Source organism: Thermobia domestica, chromosome 9 (assembly GCF_964235325.1).
Source record: "Thermobia domestica chromosome 9, izTheDome1.hap1.1, whole genome shotgun sequence".
In the NCBI taxonomy this organism is placed as follows: Eukaryota; Metazoa; Arthropoda; class Insecta; order Zygentoma; family Lepismatidae; genus Thermobia; species Thermobia domestica.
Genome location: NC_137462.1, coordinates 280,623,001 through 280,647,475, shown reverse-complemented (window position 1 = coordinate 280,647,475; position 24,475 = coordinate 280,623,001). Strand labels below are relative to the sequence as shown.

The 24,475-nt window shown below is 36.1% G+C and overlaps 1 protein-coding gene and 1 non-coding gene across 3 annotated transcripts in view; both read left to right on the top strand.

Moving 5' to 3' along the window:
- LOC145660711 (visual system homeobox 2-like) overlaps positions 1–24,475 on the top strand; it is a 402,468-nt gene that overhangs the window by 191,300 nt on the left and 186,693 nt on the right. The gene's annotated exons all lie outside the window — the stretch shown is intronic.
- Positions 8,407–8,478, top strand: TRNAR-CCG (transfer RNA arginine (anticodon CCG)). Its single transcript has one exon. It is a non-coding gene; the product is annotated as a tRNA-Arg (tRNA).

Below are 24,475 nucleotides of genomic sequence, written 5' to 3'. Positions count from 1 at the left end.
GCAGGGCAGGAGCCCCCGAGTTTGAGTAATATATATAATTTCACTCATATTTACTAATATAGTAATAAACAATGTGATAAGCTTATGATAGTGAGGAATTAAAATCTGAATTTACGCTGCCGAAATGCAGTCGTGTATTGGCTAATGTTTTGCAGTCCCTCTCCTCAGTGGTGTAATGCTAGAATTTTTGGACGTTATTTCCTTCTCAAAAATATAGCGTATATCCATCCTGAAAATTTAAGATGAGTACACGATGAGCTATACAAATTTTAGGTTGGTATACACTGTATACTCCCGTATAAAAAACAATATATCCCAGCCACTTCCCCAGTCCCCTCTTTGTAGGTTGCGCATATAGTCCAGAAACAAATATGTAATAATATTGAAAAGGTTTTCCATCGGCTTTATCCCATAAAGGTAAATTTTAAAAGAAAAAAAGTTATACCTAGAGTCAATGGTTATACACATTAGTACAAAATTTCAAATACTTTGACCCAAAAGTTTCGATCAGGTGAACGGCGAAATGTAGTTGTATCACTTTTTCTTCGTTGTCTACGAGACGAGACGAGACGAGAAATAAGGCTTTCACGTCTCGTTATGTAATCTTTTTTACAAGTCTCGTCTCGTCTCGATTTTTGAAAGGTTCTTTAGTGTCTCGTCTCCATCCTCGGAAAGCTTTTTCTCGTCTCGTTTTATCTCCTCGTAACAACAATTCATAGAAAGAAGATCTTGCTATGTAAACAACCTAAAGGAAACTTTAATGTACACATGTCCAAAATAATTGTCGCATGTCTACAAACATGTTGTTGTAGAAATATAATATGATAACGAATTCGTCCGGTATATTCTAATAATGTTAGTACGTGTATAATCGGCAAAGATATGTATGTGGAAAATTTCGTGTCAAAAGAGCAGTAAATAAGAAGAATAAAACGAAAATAAAACTTTCTTATTCATTTAGCAACATTTTCTTTTACTCATTTTAATTTTCGTGTTTATAATTATTTTCCTGTGAAATTTACCAGAAATATACATTTCCCGATTATACATATGGTATCAGTATTAAAAGTACCCTGCAAAATCATTATCAAATTATATTCTTACAAGAAGACAGTTATAGATATGCGACAATCATTTTGAACATGAGTGTACACAGGTTTCCAGTAGCACGGCCACCCTCATGGTTAAACTCCTGTTTGGGTATCCCTTATAATGGGCAACTGAAATGACAAACGTGTAGCGATGATTTTTAATAAACGATACAAAGCAATTATCATTATACAGAAAATAATTATACAGTACATAACTTAGAGGTAAATAAGGAATTATTAATTTCATACTAAATGTAAAACTTGTTAAGTAAGAATACAAGATTTCCATTTCTGATGTATGATCATCATCATCATAGGTATTCTGCCATTAGTGGCAGGTCAGTTGCCACAACTGAGAAGCTTCCATGTTCCACGGTCTTCAGTTAACCTTGATATACGACGATAATTCAGAAAATTAATCTTTCAGGGATCTCATATTTCTTTTGCTTTATGGTGAATATAGAATGTATTGTGGTAAAATTGTAACCCTATGGCTAGAATCGTTTTACCTTTTTTCTGTAGCAACACAATAATCAAACAAAATGGATGAAGAGCAAGTAGCAAATGTTCTGAAGGTTGATAATTTCCAGAAGATCCATAAAACACTCATAAATATAAATTACATGTCCAAGATATTAAATACAAGTTTGTACATACTACGTGTTTAATTTACTTGCCACTTGTGTTGCTCTCTTCATACAAGACTGTACCGAATAAAGTTACACAAAAGCGACTTATGCATAAACGGTTTTCATACATTTTCCATATTGATGTTTTATGTACACTCATGTCCAAAATTGGGGGCGCGGTGGCTCAGTGGTACAGCGTTCACCTCCGGTGCTTGATGTCCCTGGTTCGATCCCAGCTCGCGCCGTGTGGACTTTGTGGTGGACAAACACCGTGCTCGTGGGTTTTCTCGGGGTTCTCCCGTTTCCTCCCACTTTCTTCATTCCACCATTTCACTCATTTCTCATTATCACCGTCTCCTTTAGTCTAACCGGCATAACCGTGGGACGTTAAACTTAAAAGATAAAAGATTTCATGTCCAAAATTATTGTCGCATATCTATAACTGTCTTCTTGTAAGAATATGATTTGATAATGATTTTCCAGGGTACTTTTAATACGATACTAGGTGTATAATCAGAAAATGCATATTTATGGTAAATTTCATAGGAAAGGAATTATAAATACGAAAATTAGAATGAGTAAAACAAAATGTTAATAAATGGACAAGAAAATTTTATTTTCGTTTTATTGTTCTTATTTACTGCTGTTTTGACATGAAATTTGTCACATACATGTCTTTGTCGATTATACATGTACTAACATTATAAGAAATACCGGGCGAATTCGTTATCAAATTATATTCCTACAACAACATATTTATAGACATACGACAATAATTTTGGACATGCATGTACATTTTTTGTTAACCAAAAAGCATTAATTTCATGCACCTTTGTAGCGTTTCCAGCCAATAATAAAAATAATAAGCAAGTTTCGCATCTCTTCTACTTCATATTTCTTTTATAAAAAAATATTTTCATGTAAGTAAAGACTATCTGATTGAAGTAATATTGAAACAGTTCCCCCAAACAAGCAAAGTAGCTCAAATGATAGAGCGTTGGCTTCGAATTTGGAAGGTCTGTAGCGCCCCAGAGGATGGCCCAGAACCTCTGAGTGCTACAGTGCGGAAGGCGTCTAACGTACTTAGAACGCAGACTAAAGAAAATCCAGAAAACTGAGTATCAAGGGGTCACCAGTCTGTGAAAGATGATATGACAATGAAGTATAGGGCGCACAGACAACGTCCGACAACATGAGGCTTGCCCACACCAGCTCTACGAGAAGGCATGAACAAACCCCCCTTCCTCTTCTTGCTCCTGCGTATACCATAATTTAGAAATAGCTAACCTTAAATTAAACTTATCTAGCTACTAGGGACTTGCACTTGAACAACAACACTTAAAATGGAAAAGATTGTTTATTATTTGATCAAAAGTTGGTGTTAGGGCCATGGAAGCTTGATATAGAACAGATACTTTATAACAGGTACATATACTATCATGCACGAGAACATATATTCGTATATTTATAAAAACAATAAAAAAAAGTCATGCGTGAAAATATTTAGTTATAGTTGCATGATTACATCAAAATTCTTGCAGCTATAAACAATTGAGGAGGGACAACCATCTTCACCTCCCTTGTATAATGATTGAAACATTAACACACTTCATAATAATATGCAAGTTAGATTCTTACCAAATTCCAGAAGAATTGTCACTTCTGAAGATAATGACAGAAATAGTTTAAATTTATTATGCAAAAGATAATATCGTATCATAATTGTTAATTGTTGTACCCTGCAACTAGACTTCAAAGATAATAATATAGCTATAAGGTACTAGCCAGCGTATACCCACCATCGGGTGCGCGCCTACATGTGCACTATTCAAACATAAGTGCAAAACTCAGTATTAAAATTGTTACCACTAAGAAAAGGTATGCAATAAAATTATACACATTCATCTAATAACCCATTGAGACTGATTACCTGTTACTATGAGATTTACATTCCACATATGGGCATTCTGTGCCCTTTTCTTGATTGAACTGGCAACATTATGCTCCACCCCGGTGAGAGTGGAGCTGCCATGAACACATGTAGCGTTAAGCTTGTTTATTCAACATTGTGATTCTTACCTAAGAATATGCACAAAGCATACTTACTAATGAATGATGCATGTATTCAGGATTGATGCTCAATAAGATAAGATAAGATGGAGACACTTTTGTGTAAACAACACAACTGCACTAAAATGCGAGTGGCCAACATTATATGGAGATTATAAGGGACACCTAGCACCGGTGAGAACACAAAACAGCTATTCGTGAAGTAGCACTGACAAATAGTAGAGGATACAGCTTACTGCAGCTATGAAGCAACATAAAAACAAGATAATTTAGTAGTGCACCACACTTGTAAACACAGTTCTTCAAAGAACACCATTGAAATGAGCTTGGAGAGATAGCACTATTATTATGAGAAAGCACTGGCTAATATGCCTCTTTCACTCAACTCAGAGAGCACTGAACATTATAAACACTAAAGAGGGCTTAGAAAAGTAAGCTTTCGAAGAGCTTAACTGGGCCTGATAAATTAACAGGCTATATCAAAGATGAGCTTTAATACGCACAAACATGCTCAAACATAATTGAACATAACTAAAACAACATACTCATCAAAAATGACGAATGTGGTTGCTACGAAGGCAACCTTTATCAGGAAAACACCTTTAAACTGCCCATCTTCATATAAGAAACACTAACACAACAGCATCTCATCTCACTACCAGTTGATCCTGAGCCAAGACTGGGCGGAGCTAAACCAAAGGGGGCTCCAAGGTAACTCCTTAATAATGGAAAAAAGTATGAAAAACTCCAGAGAAATGTATTGTGGTGTAAAATAACATGTCCCAGAACTGCATTGTCGCTCGACTAAACACTGAGCGAGCGGCGGCGAAAATAACGGGTGGATTCTTCATGCTGCTCATTCACCTGGGCTATGGGCCACTAAAATGCCTCTAAATTATTCCAACTGAATATGCGTTTGGCATAAATCCTGCACCACTCTACAAGCTGCTTGTTAATAGACTAACACTGCTCACTTAAGAAACTGCACTGGTTCACAACAACACATATGAAGGATATTGGTTTGGAATAAACATGCTACTTGCTACTAAAATGCCATAAGTAGCCATAGCATCCAATACTTGGTACAGTAACAAGTACACTAGAATGTAAAGAAGCCACATTTTTGTTGAAGTACATGTTTAAGTTCAAGGAAGTAGTGTTGTAGCAAATATATGAATGGGAATCAGCATTTAAATCGTTTGTACGTGAAAACCAAGTTACTTCCTGGGAAGGTACATTGCTGATTCGTTACAATCCTTGTAAAGATCTGGACTCTTGATGATTCTGTGCTAGATGTTGAATACATTGCTTCCTTCACTGATATGATACCGGACAGAGCGTGCATGGGGCGGGTTCCCACAGAAGTTTTTAGTGCTTCATTATGATTTCATACATTATCACAACTAAGAAAAACTTCATGAAAATTGCCATCATCGTATTAAATGGAGAATGTCACTAGGACGAACACAGAAACTTGAAATATAATTAATGGAGAGGCACACACTGACAGACAAAAACTTGTAGCTATGACAAAACACGTGGGAGACCACGTGCTCTCCTTTATAAATTCCTCTTGGAAATTGCACACCAAAATTATGATGAAAAAGTAACCGTAAAGCTTCACTTACACTCAATGTTGCTCTGTCAAAACTGTTGATTACTAATAAAAGGAGGATGGCTACGAGAGGCCTAGATTAACTATAATTTTAGGCTTCATTTTTACAGATATCGAGAAGCCATGCGGTACACAATCTCTTTCTTCGTAGTACAGCGGAAGTCACCCGCTCGTCTTCCCTCCACAGAAGCGGAAGTATCCATGTTGCCAGATCTTACAAAAGAGAGTTAACAATACTACTTAAAAATATTACTATTATAAAATAACACAATTACTAAGGGCACTACAGGTCATGGATTCGATTTTCGCTGTCGACAATTCTGACTGGGGTTTTGCAGATCTCCTCAGTCCTACCAGGTAAATGCTGGGGTGGTACCTACTAAATAGGCCCTGGTCGATACATTCCCAAATGTTTTCCATTGTTTTGTTGTTGTTAGATATCCAGTGTAAAATGGCCTCTGAGGTGTATCTGGTGATTCTTAAATAAATAAACGCATGTATTCAGCTTATAATCAATGTTTAAAGATATGCCTATTTTTTATTTTGTTATATACTTCCTGACACACTTCCACTAAAAATGTACTAAACTGCCAGGAAACTGGAATTTGCATATCTATATAAACACAGGAGCGACAGTGTTAATAATATTTGTAATCTTATCTTAATTAAGACAGACTACCTGAATGTGATTCAGACCATTAATAACGATTACAAAGGTCAGTTCTGTATAATTTATATCATTTTAAAAGCCTACTCTTGCTTGAAAGAATGACCAATATTTGCGAATTGGCAACATTTATTTATTTCAGTTCGCAGTCTCCCTCTTTTTTTTTAAAAAAAAAAAAAAAAGTGAATGGAAACTCTTTCTTTGAAGAGGGAGAGTGAAAGCCACGTCCTCCCCTTGTTCGCAATCTTAACAGTGAATCCATTGAACAGCATACTCGATGCACATCCCGAGCGCCTGCATGTAATCCCCTGAAATGCTCAGGGCTTAGAAAGTCACTCGTAACAGCCTCAGAGTATTGTTCAATCACTCAACATTGGCGTTGCCACACGACATGTAAGCCGATTAGAAGCAGGGAAAACTTTTCCTGTTTACATTCATCAACTTCCTGGAGATCACAATGCGATGTTTCTTTTTTTTTCTTTTTTACTTCAATGTTCAGTAAGAGCAGACCAGAGTACTTAATCAATTTATATATTTGTTGTTTAACCAGTTTATAATAAAATAATTAGTGAAAAATATATTATGAAAACAATAATAATATAGGCAACCAAAGCCATGTCAGATCTACCCAAATCAACTGCTAAATTTGAAAACATGTCGTTCCATAATATCGTCTCAAGCAAAACTCCGCCTAAAGGTTTACTACAAGAATAAACAAAATATACTAACGTGCATGTGTAGTCACACTCAACAGTGCTTTGCTCATATGGAGAGGATTGCGGTGACTCAGTGGTACAGCGTTCATCTCTGGTATGTGGGGTCCCTGGCTCCAGCTTGCGCCAAGTGAACTTTGTGGTTGACAAATACCATGTGCTAGTTTTTTCCCAGGGTTCTCCTGTTTGCTCCCACTTTCTTCATTCCACCATTTCATTCATTTCTAATTACCACCGTCTCCCTTAGCCTCGGGTCCATTTGAGTCGAACAATCAAATTAGACAACCAACCGTACAGTGAAGTAAGCAGGGTTGCCTGCATTCGAGGGGTAATATGCTTGCAAAAGCACTTTGTCTTCGCGTAAACAAATGCATATCATACATTAATGATTTATGTTGGAGTATCATGCAAATCGCTTTCAACAATATTCGTATATAAAATTAAAGATACAAGCCCCCTTTTTATTTGTGTCTATTTTGATTCGCTACGAACTCTATATTAGTTGATAATTGTGAAGCAAGTGAGGAGTTTTGAATTAAGAGATTTAAAAATCAAGTAGTTCAACGAGATGACTATCCATCATTGAGTTGAAAATGTTCTATTTCTTCGACCTTATCTTATGATTCAGACACCCATCATTTTAGAATTTTTGAGAGTCTTTAGATGATTTATTATCAAAGACAATTATGAACGAATGATGAATCTGAGTTAATTGGGGTCCAAGCAGGAGCTACTTAAATGACAGTCCACAACAGAGTTTTTCATCCTGGAGGTCGCCAACGGAGAGCGAAGAAGATATATACGTATTATTAGGATCTATAGAAATCATGACGATTCGTGAAGCCCAGTCTGTACACCAATCATAGAGCTGCTTTGCCTCACCGTGATGCATCGGAAGAATTCGGTACGATTCATGGAGCTGCCTTCCGAACGCACGCTTGCGAAAACTTGAAGCAACGGAAGTGCATCAACAATGTTGCAAACTTAGAAGACATTATGAACTAATGACAAAGATAGCACAACGTGAACACTAATAATTACTCGAATTAAATGGTAACAGTAATAAAAGCAAAATATGAAACAACAACAATAGCAATAACAAGAAAATGAAAGTTAGTGGCTATCCGATAACACTGCGCCCTCAGGAGATGTTCTCCAAGAGACGGCATTGGCAACATTTCATGGGTGGGGGTTGAAGACCTGGACATACCCTCGCGTTCTATTGGGTGTTGGAATTGGAAGATCTAGGTCAAGCTTCACGGCTCCTTGCGACCACTATAGTAGCGGAAAAATATTTTTTTAAACATTATTTTGAGTTTCTTGTTTTGCCAGACGTATTTTTATGTGAGAAAAATATTAAATGGATATCCTCAAATTCGTGAATTACATCATTATTGCCTACAGCGAGAGTTAATTTTATTTATTTATTTATTTATTTATTTATTCAACACAACACAACAGGTTCTAGGTCCAGTTACAGTGTTGTTCCTTAGAAATATATTTACCCACAGTTATACATTTTCATTGTCACGTATATTTTTAAGTCTATTCATATATACTGTCTCCGGTATTTCAATAACATCTATAGCAATATCGTTTCAATTGCATTGTTGGAATGGGGGGCGCGGTGGCTCAGTGGTAGAGCGTTGACCTCCGATGCTTGCAGTCGCTGGTTCGATCCCAGCTCGCGCCGTGTGGACTTTGTGGTGGACAAACATCATGCTCGTGGGTTTTCTTGGAGGTCTCCCGTTTCCTCCCCCTTTTTTCATTCCACCACTTCACTCATTTCTCATCATCACCGTCTCCTGTAGCCTAACCGGCATAACCGTGGGACGTAAAACTGTTTCATTTTCATTTTATGCATTGTAGGAAGCACTCATTCTCCATATAGGAGACTTACCGAGGATATTTGTTCTTGCCTTTTTGCAATAAAATATACTGCTATTTCATACGCGAGTTTTACCTGATGGGACATGCAATTGTACCCAGCGGCGCAAATCTGTCATCAACATTGGGGGGGGGGACGGGTAAGACCGTTCCCATCTTTTTTTTTTAAAGCGATGTTTACGGGAGCAGAGTTATTTTCAACATTGGGAGGCCAACACATTTGATGCTTATTCTGGAGGACATCAATTTCATCTCACTTTCCTTTGTGTCAATCGGAAACAAATCATCACATTTCTCTCCAAAAAACACATTTCACATCAGATTATTGGGGGGACTGTCCCCCCCAGTTCCAAGATTGGAGGGGACATGTTCCCCTCATCCCCCCCGAGATTTGCGACAGTGATTGTACCTTCCTAATAAGATCGGGACAGTCAATTTTACTATGCAGTAATTTGTACATAAAAATAAAAGATCCGTGTGTTCCCTCCGTTGTTATAAAATGTGCATATAAAGTTTTGCACTATTTCTGAATGACTCATATTTTGGATACATGCCAGTTCTTCCCTAAGCAAGTAATTTCAAGAATCATATCTATGCGTTTTAGTGTTTTTGGTGACCAAGACGGAGTTTCATATTCTAATTGTGATCTCAAAAAACACAAGTAGAGTTTTATGAATATAGCATCGTTTTGAAACCCTTTGTCTATTCTCATAATAAAACCAAAATTTATGTATGCATTATTAATAATTGTTTCAACATGATAAGTAAAACTTAATTTAAGATGAAATAGCACTCCTAGATCTTTAATTAAATAAGGTAGGAAATTAATTTTCTCATAACATCCCATGGATTGTGCTTCAAATATGAAATTTTATGAACTCATAATACCAAAATAAATAAATTCCCTCGGCATTTTCCGTCGGTTTCTAAGAGTTTTCTGCTTGACTTGTGTTCCACATCACGTGTATTTTCCTTTGTAATATTATAAATAGTTATCTTGGAAAGCAGTTTCGCTAATAGTATTAGATGGATTATCTTGTTTACAAATGTATTCAGAACTATATGTCCTGTACACTTCTTAAAATTCTGTCGTCGCTTGATTTTCCCAATAACATCTTGTTCACTGTCACAAATTACTTGAAATAAGTCTATAACTATTTCTGCTTTCGATTGATCGTTCCAAGAAGCGACAAATTTCTCCTGTGTTCATATTGCTTCCAATACCAATAGTGAGACATGGATAATTACTTAGCACCTACAAACATTGAACAAACACCTCGCAATTTTGAGTAAACTTTTACTCAAACTTTTGAGTAAAATAATACGAATAAAGAACAAGTTCTGTGATATTTAAAAATTAAACTCATTAACACGTTGTATGCCCTTAGCATGCTGAAAAAAATATTTTCAGATTCCGTATGTTTATTTACGTTTGACCTAATATAAGTACGAGAACATTGATCTTAAATCATACTGGTCAATATATCGATACCAAAATTAAAATTAAATTTTCAATTAAATTGTCCAATGGATTTTTTTTTAATTTTTCCTCCACGCTGCAAAAAATAAAGCTAGTTTACACGAAAGTAAAAATTAAAAATTTGTTTTCTAGAAAATGGCTGCAACGATTGCATTTATATTTCATAATCAGAGGTTTTATTAAGTAACGTATGATATGGTGTGAGTTATTCCTTTTGGAAAAAATCCTTAAATATAAGCTTATTTGAAGACAGAATTCTTACCGGACAATTTTCTCAAAAATGACTTGGTAATTTGTTTACGGTTTACAAATAAATATTTCACTGACAATCATACAATGCTACATAAGTTATTTCTGATGGGGAAAGTGACAAGGGTAATTGTAAGGCGACTTTTTTTTGTCTCAGGCGATTTTGTTTAAACCAGCACAATGCAATTTTTTAGACGTAATTCATGAACAAATATTTCAGTATCAACCTTAGTGGCATGATTCTATGATTTCATTTTAAAAGCGGGAACAGATAAAGTTTAGTTTGTTGCTACGTATCATTAAATAGTAACCAAAGGTGAGATATCTAATGACGTATATTACACAACCGCATATAAAAGAATAAAATTTTTACACGCAGTGGACCCCAGGGTATGAATTCGATGTGTTTTGTTACGCCGAATCCAAATTTTGAAACTCCAGGACAATTGATCGTGTCAAGTTTTTTTTATGGGCGAAAAACTTGAGCGATTTTGGATAGGGAAGATATTGACGTTTTTCACCCATAAAACAAAATTAAGGTTGGTTTAAAGGGACAAATTTTCGCTACAGTCTTCGTATCTGTCTTTTTTTTTTTTTTTTTTTTTTTTTTACCTTTCACGAAAATTCACGATTTCTCTTACAAATTTCAACCTACAGACTTCAAATTTTTAGAAAAGAAACTTCATAGTCTATCGAAGGCAACAATCCGTGTCGATTTTTTTTATTTAAAACTTTCTTCTTGTTGAAATGGCTTGATTGTTGAAATGGATATCCAAACTTTAACAATGGAACTGTTTTAACAATGAAGAAAATTCTAAATAAAAAATCGGCACGGGTTGATCCCTCTAATAGGTTATGAAATTCCTTCTCTAAAAATTTGAAGTCTCTAGGTTGAAATTTGTAAGAGAAATTGTAAGTTTTCGTGAACGGTAAAAAAATACATGGGAGAGATACGAAGACTGTAGTGCCATCTATCTGCAAAACGTGTCCCTTTACATTAACCTTAATAGGTCAATTATTCTATGGTTTCGAGATTTAGATTCGGCGTAACGAAATATATCGAATTGACACCCTAGGACCCGTTGCACAGAACTCTTTTTGTTTCTTTGTTTGTTTTTGCATAGCTGCAGTGGTGGATCCAAGGGGGCTATAGGGGCTATATTCCCCCCTTGACGCTCAGGTATACACTGGATAAAATGGGCTTCAATCCTGCTTTACACTGGATAAAAACGACAAACTATGGTTTAGCCCCTCCCTTGATCATATCCTGGATCCGCCACTGCATAGCTGTGTGGCGTGTTTCCCCCCCATCCAAAATCGATCAAGTTTCGTATAGCAAAATGCATCGAATCTATACCGTGGGATTCGCTACACAGAACTTTTATTTTTTGTGTGTGATCCTATTGCTGAAGAACCTTTGAAAATGAAATAAAATCTTTAAGGTTTTACTTCCCATGATTATGCCGGCTAGGCTAAAGGAGACGGTGATGATGAGAAATGAAAGAAATGGTGGAATAAAGAAAGTGTGGAGAAACGGGAGGACCCCCGAGAAAACCCACGCACACGGTGTTTGTCCACCACGAAGTTTACTTGCCACGATTTGCGATAGAACCAAGGTTCCCATGCACCAGAGGCGAACGCTCTACCAGTGAGCCACCATGACTCTGAAGAAGGTTTCATCTTGGGTGGATTCTGACGCGAAACATCTATATCCATAAACTGTCTAGTATTATACAACAGGAAAATAGTCTTTAATACCGCAGTACTGACTAGAAATTGACACATTGCAGAAACAGAACTATCCTTTAGGTGATAATCTTTATTAAACTTTGTGGTCGTTATTAAGAAAAAGTTAATTTTCTTTCAATTAATATTATTGAAAAAAATTAGAGAAAAAAGCAAATGCCTGTCTTTAAATCACTTTTTTGGTGTTATAAACTATTTGTTCTAAATTTAATGAAGCAATTCTTTCACTTATTAAAATAAATAGCCTTCTGTACTATAATAATGTTGGCACTTAATGGAATATTGCCACAATGAAAAGAACTTTCTTCCTCCGCACATTTTTCCTTTCCTAATTAAGAAGCGACACCCACTTTATTAAAATTAAGAAATTTACCTCAACATTCCTCTAATTCCACGCCAAGCAACCGACTGCAAAATAATAATTTTAAAAATCCGTCTTCTTCTTCTTCTTTCAGAAGGGAGGGGACTAAAAAGTTTCTCGTCGTGTGTTAATTTTTCCGCTTCCCTGCCTGTTTTAAGCTTTTTTCGTCCCTTCGTCCCCCCCCCCTCGCTTTTCGTTTGACGGTTATAAAAGAGTTTTCGCTCTAATCTGTTGGTAGGTGTGCCTCAAAGCCTAATGTGCTAATGACGAACCAGCCTCTTTCATGGCGAAGGAGAATTAGGAGCAGCCATGAAAAAGAAAGTCTCACTAAGACCTTTATTGCTTTTATTAGTTCCAAGTCTAGGATATTTTCTAATTTTCTCTCCTTTCTTGCACACTGCTTGTGTATCATACATAGTTTTTTTTTTTTTTTTCGGAAAACGCTAATAAAGAAATGCTAGTACAAAGAAATATCTATGCAACATATCTTATTCAATAATTTACTTTCTTTTTTTAGTTCTCGAACAATTAAAATCGTAATTAGGAACGAAAAAAATGCAAAAGGGAAGTAAACTATTTTCAGAGTTTCTTATTAACCTGGGAGTGGCAATTATAAGACCTTACTGTGAAAAGAAGCTTTGCGCTAACAAAAGTGGTTACTGAACTTGCGCAGATGGACCCAATTCAATTTGTCAAATCTACTACTTTTTTTTTCCTTCAAGGTTCTCTCCAGAGATTAACGCAGGGGACGCGAGTTGACTGGAATTCGTTCGAGTCTAAAGCCGGATTCACACGTTTCTATAATGATATAATGCGTTTGCAGTGACGGTGAACGTTTTCAGTACAATACTAAAAGAAATGTTATCGAATTACAAAGAAAAAGATATCATCTAATGATCCACGGTGAACTAATTAATATAAAAATATATTAGTTAGATTAGGTTCGAAATTGATTTGTTAAGCTAATTACATTTTTACTTGCGAACGACAATCCAGTTGTAGAAAATTGAGTAATTTCAAACGAGAAATTCAAGATTGTAGAGAAGTACGTTACATCATGTCGAAAAATGCTTTGGTCGACGTAAACCAATCTGCACTGAGAAAAATCCGTCATCCAGACAGCGATATATTGTACACATATACGGGATCCATAAGTTTACTAGGGAGCGTGGTGGCTCAGTGGTAGAGCGTTCACCTCCGGTGCTTGGGGTCCCTGGTTCGATCCCAGCTCGCGCCGTGTGGACTTTGTGGTGGACAAACACCGTGCTCGTGGGTTTTCTCGGGGTTCTCCCGTTTCCTTCCACTTTCTTCATTCCACTATTTCACTCATTTCTCATTATCATCATCTCCTTTAGCCTACCCGGCATAACCGTGGGACGTTAAACTTAAAGATTTCCATAAGTTTAGTACGGAAATCTGTATGGAGCATACGCTATCCATATGCTAAATACGTACTGTCCTTTTTCCTGCTTAGATATTACATCATGCCGTTGCAGGATGTCTAATATCTAACAATCTTCCGTATATTACATACGTATACATATGTTATATACGTCAGCTATATGTTACATACGTCCATCTGTATGTGAGATTCTGACCACCAATAGACAGTTCTTTTGTTCGTACGGAAAATACGTTTATTTGAAACACTTATACAGGAAGTACGTATAAAATTTTCAGTTACACGTTTGAAACAGGATGTTACATAGGGTTGTATGATAAGTCCAAAAACTATCGGATTTACGCATATAACCTACATACACCACATACCCCACATACGTTCTTGTCTTTTTGTGTGTTCATCTATTCTTATGTGCAAAAATCTAGCGCAGTGCTTTAGAACCCTTCTCTTATGTTGATATCCCATTAGTACATATAATTTTATACGACACCCATTCACTGATATTAATTGTAAAACAAAAAAGATTCTATTGCAACAGTGATGATTTATCTTAAAGAAGTATTACTTTTATAGGCCATTTTTCAAGTATAATAGCTACACTAAACATCTGTTTTCACAAATTGAAAATTTTATTTTAGTTAACGTCCCACAATTAGTTCTAAGACTAAGGATAGTAAACAATATGATGGGATTAAGAAAGTGGGATAAAACAGGAGAAACCCGAGAAACCCCGCACATGGTGTTTATTCATGTCCGCTTGACGCGAGCTAGGATCCAACCACGGACCCCATACACCAGAGGTGAGCCCCTTAACTCAGAGCCATCAGGGCTCCTGGAAACTTTCTGTGACCTTCTTCATGTGACAGTCCAATGACACACATTGGCATGAAGAGCGTTACAAATCTGTCTTACACTGGGAATATTCCCAAATTTCCACGGTTAACTGTTCGTAAATAATCATAACAGGAAAGAGCTTTCACATACATATATTGTAGAGAACTGTAGCAAAATGACGAGAGCTCTTTTACTTGCGTGAGGAAAATGTTCTTGAGCTGAAGCACAGAATTTGCGTAGATCTGATTGTTGGTGCTAAAATTCTAAAGTGCGGTTATTTTTTATGTGTGCCAATTTCTCTTCTACAATAAGTTTTAAGTCCACATGTACTAGAAGGTGCAAAAGAACTCGCTACTTTGTCATATTGACTTATGTTTAGTAATGAAAGATGTCCAGGTAAACTCTTCTTCAATCATATCACATGATCATGAACCAATTAATTGCACATTTAGAACTCAACGGAAATATTTCAAAATTGTTTGCGTCACCCATGCATGGACTTCATCTTTGAAAGCTGCAATTTTGTCTGTAGCGGCAAGGACATTTCCATCCTTATTTTGTGGACTAGCATTTTCGTGTTTAGTATATTAAGTATTTCGGGAAGGAAAGCTAGTTTTGTGAGCCGAGTCCGTCTTTTCGGCAGCAAATTAGGTTTTCTCTTCTTCTCAAATGAAGAGAATGCATAAAATTAAACCAACTCATTCAATGGCCTATGGAACCCGGAGGTAGACGTGTACCGAATCCCGGTTACTTGGTTTCGTTCGGTTTAAAGTTCAAATCGAATTTCTTTTTGTTTCAGAAACCAAACCTTAATTTGTTTCGGTCCGGTTTGAAAACAGACACTAGATTGACACTTTTCAGAACATTCTTAAATATTCTGGAAAAGTTCCGAAAGATATGTAATAATTTCTTTTTAGGTTAAGTAATTTGGATCTACTGTTTCACTTTTGAATGACATTACGATGTTTCTCTCTATATTTTTGGGAGAACAGGTTAATGGTCAATAGAAAATAGAACCGCTTTACGGTTTGGTTAACCGATTCATATTACAAACAAAAACTGAGATTTAAGACTCCTCGAACCGTCTAGCTCTACCCGGAGGTTCAATGCCACGTTCACAGAAGTTTTTCATTGACTTCTGTCTTTAGCCAATTGGATCCAGTTTCTACTTTGGATTTCTAATTCTACGAATTCCAAGTTAATATTGTCCTCTCATCTGCGCCTAGGTCTTCCTAATGGTCGTTTTCCGATTGGATTTAAAGTTAAAACTTCGAAAGCGTTCCTACTTTCTTTCATTCTCACTACAAGACCTGCCCACCTGATTATCTTAGACTTGACGACCCTAACAATATTTAGTAAACGGTATAAAGATGCAGTTCTTCGTTATGAAGTTTCTTTCATTCCCAATTCAACATTCCCGTTCCTTTTGGATCCGAATATTCGTCTCAGAATTTTTTTTTTTTTTCACAAATACTTTTAGTCTACGTTCTTCTCTAACAGTAAGCGATCATGTTTTGCGATCATACAGTACAACAGAAATGATTATCACTTAATATATTTTAAGCTTCAAATTCCAGAACAGAATTCGCAACGACTGAAGATTTTGAACTAAATAATAACACAAATTCTCTGCTTTCAGTCGTCATTAAATTTCTTCGTAGGTATGATTATGGTTTAATATTGATCCTAGATATTAGAAAGTATTCACTTTCTCGAAATGATTATTTGATATTTTCACGTATCAATAACTTTCAGTATTACGATCCCGGCGAAGTTTCACGTATTTAGGTTTTTTTTTTTCATTTACTTCTAAATCCGTGTCCCTGAAAGCGTAAAAGATCTTTGCATTCCTTTCTCTTTTTCTCCTATATCTCTCATCAGCTTTACATTATCTGTATACATTATTTGTATACACCACTAATGTGGTGAATACAGTTCAGCCCTAGACCCTTTTTGCTACCTTTGATTTTCCTTATGGGTACTCCAGAACAAAGTTGAATAATAATAGCGACAACGCGTCTCCTTGTTTCAGGTCATTCTCAAAGTGAAAGCTCGTGGCTAAGATTTTTCCTACTCGGACTTTATTTTGGGATTCATTTAAACACATCTTAATTAATCTAACTAGCTTTATTGGTATTCCAAATTCTGTGAGAATGTTCTAATTGTTTTTTCTAGCAGAGTTGTAGGACTTTCTAAAATCCGGTGTGGTGTATTGTGTTCCCATTTCTTTTCGAGTATTTGTCCAGTGGAAAATATCTGATCGATTGTTGCTCAATTTCACCTAACTCCACACTGATAATCTCCAATAATTTCATCTGGGTATGGGATCAATCTTGCTAATAGAATGTTTGAGAGGATTTTATAGGATGTTGACAGAAGAAAAATGCCTCGATAATTATTACAATATCTTCTTATTTTCCCTCTACATTAAAGGAAAGGATATTTTATCGGTGACCAAAGTACAAAATTGCTACAGTAAATTTGGAGCAACAGTGAAATCGAAAATATAATCCAAACACTAGACGCTATACAGTCAAACACTTCTTGTTGGAATTGGTAGAGCGTTCACCTCTGGTGCTAGGGGTCCCGGGTTCGATCCCAGCCCCCGCCAAGTGAACTTTGTGGTAGACAAACACCGTGTGCGTGGGTTTTCTCGGGGTTCTCCCGTTTCCTCCCACTTTCTTCATTCCACCATTTCATTCATTACTCATCATCACCGACTCCTTTAGCCTAACCGGCATAACCTTCGGACGTAAAACTCAAAGATTTCATTTTCATTTTTTCACTTCTTGTTGGAATGAATCATTACATGCATGACTCCCGGCTTCCTTCAGTGCTCAAAAATAGATTGGAAAAAATTAGCTATTTGACTTTGAATATTTTTGTTTTGTAAAAGACATCCTATTCCTAACAAACCATTTTTATGAAGATAATCATTCGTTTTCAGCACAAAGGTTATATGAGACATCATTCTACAGTTTAAGATTCAATCAAAGCCACTGTAATGTCTTCACATTTCAATGCTCTTACACTGGGAATTGTACCCTGGACTCTGTTCACAAAAGGCGCGCACATCAAAAATAAAAATCCGGCTGGAGAACGAAACAAAACATTCGTTTTCAAGCTTTGACAGCCCAGAGGCAATCACCGAGAACTTACTTAACTCAGTCAGAGCACACTGTGAATATCGTTAACCAATATTCAAAAACATACTTACCATTCAAGATACATCGGAATTATATAAAAATGAAGCCAGTTACCTTTGACTTTCCTGACTTCATGAATCCAAACCGACTCCGAATGAAGTTCTGAAAAAAAAAATATTACTTCCAAACCACATGCAAAAGAAATAAAGCGACAAGTCTACAACAATGAACTACGAACGACAGTTTTTAAGTTGAATTACCAATTCAGGTTGTCTCACATCCACGAACTTTTGCTACTGGAAGTTGCAACAATGCAACACACACACACACACACACACACACACACACACACACACACACACACACACACACACACACACAGAGGGAGAGACAGAACACACACAAAATGTCAAACAACAACACTCTATCTGTGCTACAAAATTATCTGCGCTTTAGAAATAAAAATATAGGTGAGCTACGAAATTGTCTAGGCTACTATAACAAAATTCTGTGCTAACAAATTGTCTAACAATAAGAATCTAAAGGTATTTAAGAAAGTTATGTAGCTTCCTATGGAGGTCTGTGTTCAATTGAGTTCAATGCGAATGGAGATAAGGCGAAGTTTCAGTTGTTGGTGTGGGTATATTCAGCATAATACCTGGTTGTGGCAGTTCAGTTACACCGTGAATTTCCGGAAGAACAGAGTGAACATGGAACCTCCACAGAGCGTCATAAGGGCGTGTATACTATAAAACTGGGGTCAAACTGGGGTCAAACGCCGCTGCAATGGGGCGGAAGATATGCCAGGCCTTTGGTGAGGGTGTCGTGACTATGTGGACAGTATAGCGGCGGTTTAACAAGTTTAAGGACCATGACGAAACACTCGAAGAAACACCACGTGCCGGAAGAAAAAATCTTCAAGCAGCAATTGAGGCGGACAGTGGGCAGATATGTGTGGAAGTGGGACTACAATTGAAATGAAATGAAATCTGTGAGTTTTACGTCCCACGGTTATGCCGGTGAGGCTAAAGGAGACGGTGATTATGAGAGATGAGTGAAATGGTGGAATGAAGAAAGTGGGAGGAAACGGGAGAACCCCGAGAAAACCCACGAGCACGGTGTTTGTCCACCACAAAGTTCACTTGGCGGGGGCTGGGATCGAACCCGGGACCCCAAGCACCAGAGGTGAACGCTCTACCACTGAGCCACCGCGCCCCCGGGACTACAATTCAGTGTGAGTGGAAAAACCATTCGGCAGCACCTTCGTCAACTTGGGAAGCACTACAAGTTGGATCGATGCGATCCACATGATTTGACTCCGGGCAAGAAGGCAATACGAGAAGACACCTATGTTTCTTTGTTGTCTCGTCTGAGGAAGGAGCCATTTCTGGACAGGGTGTTGACATGCGATGAGAAGTAGGTATACTGTACGAAGCTCCACGGCGCCGTCATCATTGGTTAGCATTTCATGAACCGGTTCTAAAATAGCCGAAACCAGAAGAAGGTCCTCCTGTGTGTTTGTAGGACTTCTCGTGGCATCGTGCATCGGCAACTGCTACCAGCTGATCAGAACATCAATGCAACTGTGTATTGTCAGCAGTTAAGCCGTGTTCAACAAAAACTGAAAATTCTGGAGCCAATACTTCTGAATCGCAAAGGGGTAATTATGTTACAAGACAACGCTAAGCCCTACGTAGCTAGGATGGCCTGGGACATTATTCTACCCCTTGTATGGGAAACACTATTGCATACACCATACCGTACCCCCCGGACATTGTACTGTCCGATTATCACCTGTTCTATTCCTTGGACAATCACCTTAGAGGACGCCAGTTCAAATCTGTAGTAGAGGTCCAATGCACTTGATACCTTCTTCACTACTTCATGGCTCACCAAGTTCTACCGCGATGGAATCCATAGCCTTCCAGAACTTTGGCAGAATGTCGTCGATACTGATGGGGTCTATTTTTGACCTTCCATGTACATCTTAGGTGATATGTCGCTATTCGAAAGTGGTGGGTGAAAAAGCGACAGAACTTTCTTGGTTACCTTTATACAACAAATTATAGCTGTGATACAAAATTCTTTACGCTTCTATAACAAAATTGTAGGTCCTACGAGATCATTTAGGCTTCTAAAATAAAATCTTAGGTGTGTTACAAAATTGCCCCGGTACTCTACAAAAAAATTGCAGGTATGCTACGCTTCTACAACAAAATTATAGGTGTGCTACGAAATTTCTCAAGGATTCTGGAACGAAATTCTATGCGAACTACTAAGTTGTTTAGGCTTCTATAACAAAATTCGAAATATACTAGGAAATTGCGTATGTTTTTATAACAAAACTTTAGTTTTCTACAAAATTATCTAAGCTTAAGTAAATAAAAATATAACTGGGTTACGAAATTATCTAGGTTTCTACATCAACATTCTAGATTGCTACGAAGTTGCTTAGAATTCTGTAATGAAACTGTATCTTGGTACAAAATTGTCTACGTTTCTATAGCAAAATTCTAGCAGTGTTACGAAATTGTCTATGTTTTCAGAACATAATTGTAGCTTAACTATGAAATATTCCTGAGAGTAAATTTCCAGACGTATTTTTATGTAGACTGCGCTATGTAACTCACTGTTTTTACCTATTTATTTTCTTATTTTTCTTGAAAAGTTGTTTTCAAAGTCATTCTTGGTTATTCATTGAGAATTACCTGCCAAGTTCCACACCTCTACGATAGTGCTAAAGTCGATAAAATATAATTTCTAGTTCTCCTGCAATTTTTATCTGCACCAGTACAATGTAAAGATACCGATTCTTGAACATAAAGCAGTGTCTAGAGGAAAAATAATTTCCTCCAATAGGCTATAAGGCTCTGCCTATATGCTAATAAAACAGGCACTCCCTTGCTTATAATAACATTAGGGAGTTTATTACGTTTTTGTCTTGCTAGTCTGCGGTCTTTTGCTTCCTCTGATAAATATATAACCTCGATTAATTCAAGAATCTTGAGCGACGTCGATGAATCCGTTTGTAAGGAATAAGGTTTACGCTTCGTTTTACCAATCATAAAATTGTTCGCCGCCATTTCATCCATCCACAAATTCTCCTCGATGTCTTCTTCCAGAGCATCAGGTAAAACGCAAATTAAACGTAGTTTTACTCTGCAAACGAATAGGAAAATCCTGTTTCAGACTTTATGGGCATTAAAAACAAGTCGCCGTTTCCTCTCATTACATACTATGGCTTCTTCCTTTCTTCCATTAAGCTAAATTTCTCTGAAGAAGACCATCTTTAAGACGTGGAATTGTTTTTATTACCATCCACCATATCTCCCGTCATACAACACAAAGATTTCTGCACGAGTTAACTGCCTCCAACTTCGATCTGGTCCTTCTAAGTAACTCAAACACGTCATTGTTCACGATTTGTGTTCGTAAGTTTTAATACGTAATAAATAGTATTAAGGTTACATGAGAGGCTGAGATCAAAAGGTGAGAATATGGCTAGCTTACGTATTTTAATGGCTAATGTCTCTAGTTTACATAGGTTAACAAACGGAAAAGTATGAATTCGTTTTACGTCATTACAAAGAAATGAATAAGTATTGCAAAATGCGGTAACCAGGATTGTCCAGGAGGCAAGAAGAGGCAGAATTTCGGTGGCGGGATATGAGTCAAAATAGAAACAGATGCATACACTTTCCGAGATGAAAGTAGCTTCTAGTATTGGACAAGGGCACCGATCCTGGGGGCCCCGGGCCCTTCCCCCAAAGCTCAAGTGGGCCCCCGCATTTTATTTGGCATAATTTGAAAGTAATTTGTCTTAAAATCCTCATATGTGCCTTCTGTATCTGAATGCCCCCTTCCCCCCAAATTTAGAGAAAATCCTCGCCGTTGGTATTGGACGCCCTAGACCCAAAAGCTTGGACTTCTCCCAACAAAAATTTCTGGCTGCGCACCTGATAAGAAACATCGTACTGTATTTTCTTCTTGTACTCATTGTCACTTTGTGAGTAGGCCTACTGTCTGAGTATCATACTATAAACAGATTAAGGTGATTTTTAAGGGGAAGTAAGGATAGATGGCAGCAGATGTTTGAATATATTGTGTAGGGACCAATAATATTAGAAATTATCCAAACAAATTAAAGAGATGAATAATGAAACTTTGTCCAAAGAAAAACTGAATCAATTATCCGTGTATTTTTTTATTATTATTTTTTCATTATTGAGAACAGTGGGATCTAGGCCGGGACCGGGAGGCCTAGTCCCCAGTTTTTTAAGTAACAAAAGTAATTGAAACTATAATTTATTTATTTATTAAATATTATAATAAACTTATGTGTATCATAGTCTGGCTTATGGCTGTGCCACTCCGTTTTTACCTTTTAGATCCGCCACTGATCCAAATTCTGAAGAATTAATATTATTATCTGATTGCTAATTCAACTTATCTTTGGTCAACGTTTACCGTCCAAACCGTCATTTGAATGTGATTGAATTGTTTTGAATACTGTTTTGCTCTCTACAAAATACATAGGAAGAATAGCAACCGAGAACCAGACTGGCTTTCTCTACTTAAAAATAGTTTTTACTATTAAAATAGCATATGTTGTAACAATAATTATAACGTTTTGGAAATTAACAGAATAACGTAAAATGACTTGAATTAAAAAAACTAATTTGTTGGCAAAATCATTGATTGGCAACATCCCTTCTATAGATATCTAATGACCAATGGAATAATATTTTAGTTCTTTTTTTGAAAATATACGTTGTTACAAATTTCACTGGATTAAAAAAATACAATTTTGATTTTATTTTCATTTTTTCATGTTTCAAGTTTTACCGTGCTTTTTTATTACTCCTAGTTATTTCTGGTTTTGTATTTAACAATACTTTCTTTTAAAAAGTTTTCTTATGTACTAAGTTTTTATCACATTGATTTCTTTAAATCATAAACTCTTTGAATAAAATCAGTAGTGCAAAGAAGAAAAATTTCACAATGAGGGACATGATGATTTTATAGAGGCCTAGATGGGGCACGGCCGAAAAGACGTTGGAAACCACTGGTATTAGTCAAAGGATTTTAATGAAACATCCTCGGTTATGCTGTTTAGAAAAGTGTTTAGGCTAATTGGTTTAATTTTTATGTAACTCAAGAATGTTTTCTATTAAAGAGGGAATAATACTTCTTTTCTTTCTTTTTGCTTTTCTGTGCATCCATCTCTAAAACCCTGCATGACAACCAAGTGAAATATAATTAACGAAAATTATTATATATTTTTAATATAGAATATTTAGTGCACTTTTTCTTTCACAAATAATATTTCAAAAACAAAACAGAAAAACAACATAATGGTCTATGTTTTCATCAGTTAAAAATGTAAATTTTTCTTTAAAAAAAAATAAGAACAAAACAAATTTTGTAACCTTGCAGTTGATTGATTGTTTTTGAATTAATTTCCAGTTAATAGACTACCCATAATATAATTTTCAATTTAGATGGGAAAGTGTTAAATTATGGATAACCTTCAGTAGAGAACAAGAAACGATTAAGCATTTTTCAAATTAGTAAATTTAGATGAAAGTAAGGAAATGGTAGACATTATTTAAGTTTAAATACTAAGGTCAATAATGTTCAAGCCCAGAAAGACTAGTTTACAGCCATACAACTTAATCAGAGCAGGATCTCTGATTGTGGATTCGGACGAACAACCAAAAGATAGTTCTTCTTTGGAAATTTTATAAGCTGTCCTTCTTTTACTCACATTGTAAATCAATGGTTCCCAACCTTGATTACTTACCGCCCGTTTCATAAAACTTGCATACTTCACGCCCTCAACCCTTGTACTTTTTGCTAGTTGGCCATATGTGTTTTCTGGCTGACCACTTCTGCGACTTCAGATATAGCTTTGAATTCTAATTTTCCAATAATAATAATAATAATAATAATAATAATAATAATAATAATAATAATAATAATAATAATAATAATAATAATAATAATAATAATAATAATAATCTATACTCACGAGTTTATATTTGTTTTCAGCAAGTCTTCAGCATATCATCATAATGCATTATTATTATTATTATTATTATTATTATTATTATTATTATTATTATTATTATTATTATTATTATTATTATTATTATTATTCATGAAACTTCAGTTCCTACTCAACATTTATTTTGCGTTTGTACATTATTTAATTTAAAGATTCATTTTATTTAATGTTTGTTACACTATTTATAATATTTGAAAGTTAAATAACCACAAAAAAATCGTATTATAGTATACTATACATTCCTGGCTCCTTGTAAATCAGTGCTATTTTTTTAGTACTGTCAAACACACCGACAATCCTTTCGACAATTAAAAAATCTCTTCCACTGACTATCATCTCTCCTGATTTCTCGATCACTTCTTGCGAGGCAAGATCTTCCCTAGTGATAAGGTGTTGCAACATGAAATTAAAGAATTCTTCAGATGGCAGATCTTCTTTCTCACGGTATCCAATCGTGAGCAAACGTCTGTTGCTGCAGTCGAAAATTACTTCGACTAAACAGACAGTAGTCATGTTTC